Source organism: Aethalodelphis obliquidens, unplaced genomic scaffold (genome assembly GCF_003676395.1).
Source record: "Aethalodelphis obliquidens isolate GAN/ISIS:26980383/991018 unplaced genomic scaffold, ASM367639v1 scaffold48, whole genome shotgun sequence".
In the NCBI taxonomy this organism is placed as follows: Eukaryota; Metazoa; Chordata; class Mammalia; order Artiodactyla; family Delphinidae; genus Aethalodelphis; species Aethalodelphis obliquidens.
In genome coordinates this window covers 16285500-16287362 of record NW_020837992.1, presented here as the reverse complement: position 1 = coordinate 16287362, position 1863 = coordinate 16285500, and the positions used below count along the sequence as shown (strand labels likewise).

General features: G+C 41.1%; 1 non-coding gene across 1 annotated transcript; it reads right to left on the bottom strand.

Annotated features, from left to right (window-relative positions):
- Positions 1-297: 297 nt before the first annotated feature.
- Positions 298-417, bottom strand: LOC113607588 (U5 spliceosomal RNA). Its single transcript, XR_003428000.1, has one exon. It is a non-coding gene; the product is annotated as a U5 spliceosomal RNA (small nuclear RNA).
- Between the last annotated feature and the right edge of the window lie 1446 nt (positions 418-1863).

Genomic DNA, 1863 nt, shown 5'->3' with positions numbered 1-1863 from the left:
AACCCAGCTTCAGTATGCCCTAAACAAAGCTCAGCATCTCTTCTCCCCCCCAAACTTTTAAAAAAATATATTTATTTATTCGGTTAAACCGGGTCTTGGTTGCAACATGCGGGCTCCTTAGTTATGACAGGAGAGTTCCTTATTTGTGACATGTGAACTCCCAGCTGTTGGATACACGTGGGACCATACTCCTACCAAGGAATCAAACCCAGAACTCCTGCATCGGGAGCACCGAGTCTCACAGACTGGGCTAGCAGGAAAGTTCATCGTTAGATCTATTTTTATCACAGAAATATCAGCCTTGTTTATTCCCACAAGCCTTCAAAGAATTGAGGCAACTGTCATGCTTTTTCCTCCCCATGTGAATCTTTAGTAAAAGATAAAAGATTCATTCGATTATGAGGAGAAACACTAGTATAGATTCCTCTCCCCCCACCTTTTTTTTTTTTTTGCTGTACACGGGCCTCTCACTGTTGTGGCCTCTCCCGTTGCGGAGCACAGGCTCCGGACGCACAGGCTCAGCGGCCATGGCTCACGGGCCCAGCCGCTCCGCGGCATGTGGGATCTTCCCAGACCGGGGCACAAACCCGCGTCCCCTGCATCAGCAGGCAGACTCTCAACCACTGCGCCACCAGGGAAGCCCTCCTCTCCCCCTTTTTAATTGCTTCTCCTTCACTTTGTTTACTGCCCCAGTTGGTGCCACTGCTTTTCCCACTTGCCTATACTAGTAACCTAATGGTCACCCCTTATTTCATCCTACCCCAAATCACCAACTTTGATGAGTTTTTAACCTAAATATTTCTCATATTTGTCCTTCTCCTGGACATCTCCACTCTTACTGCTTTAATGTGGGCTCTTTTCAATGCCCACCTGGAGTACAGCACTGGCTTCCTAATTGGTCTCACCTCCATTCTCTCTGGACCATCCTCCACAGAGTGGCCAAACGCAGCAGTGCATTCTTTAAAGCTCTCAGGGCTTTCCTGTCACCTGCAGACAATGCCAGCTCCTTTCCAGTTTGTAAAACTCTTCATAACCTGGCCCCTGCCTACCTCTCAAGACTCATGTTCCCTTTTTTGAAGTTCATGTTCTAAAATTACCAAATATATTATGCGTCCAAACATTTCTGTTATTCCTTCTGCATGAATTTCTCTTCCTTCCCTCACTTCTTCACCTGCTTAATTTGTACTCCTTCTTTAAGAATCAGCTTCCCCAGGCTAGTCCAAGTGATCTTTCAGTGTGCTCCCAACGTAGACCTCAATAATAAAACACAATCCATTATATTGAAAAGGTTTTATATTTATCACTTTCACTAATCTGTAATAAACTTGAAGGTATTCTAGCTTAGTGGTGGCACTTAATAGGCCTTTAATAACCTCTAGGTGTTCGTTCTTCAGTTTGAAGAGTTTAATTGAATAATAATATTTAAGATTAATCAGAATTAGAATGCATATTGTCCAAGTATCTTAGTCATTTCAATAGGTGGTTTGTTATGTTGTTTCTTGAGTTTTATTTTTCTCTTATTTTTATCACTATTAATAAGCATTAATATTATATTATTGCTACCTTAAAGGTATATTATATTTGCTACCTTATTAATCTTTATTTTATTATCTGAAAAGTTGATTTTTTTACATAACTGGATGGGCGTATTGAGAGTGAGATCTCATTTTCTCTTTTTAGAGCCCTCACATATTTTGATGTTTTTTTCATTCTCCTTCTTCATGGAAAGAGACTTGTGTCTTTTTTACTGTGCCCCACAGCATGGAGCTTTATTTATTAATATGTTACCTTTGTTAATACGTTACCTTCCTTCTAGTAGGATTGGGTCCTACACTGTTTTATGTCTTCATTCATTCCACGTGC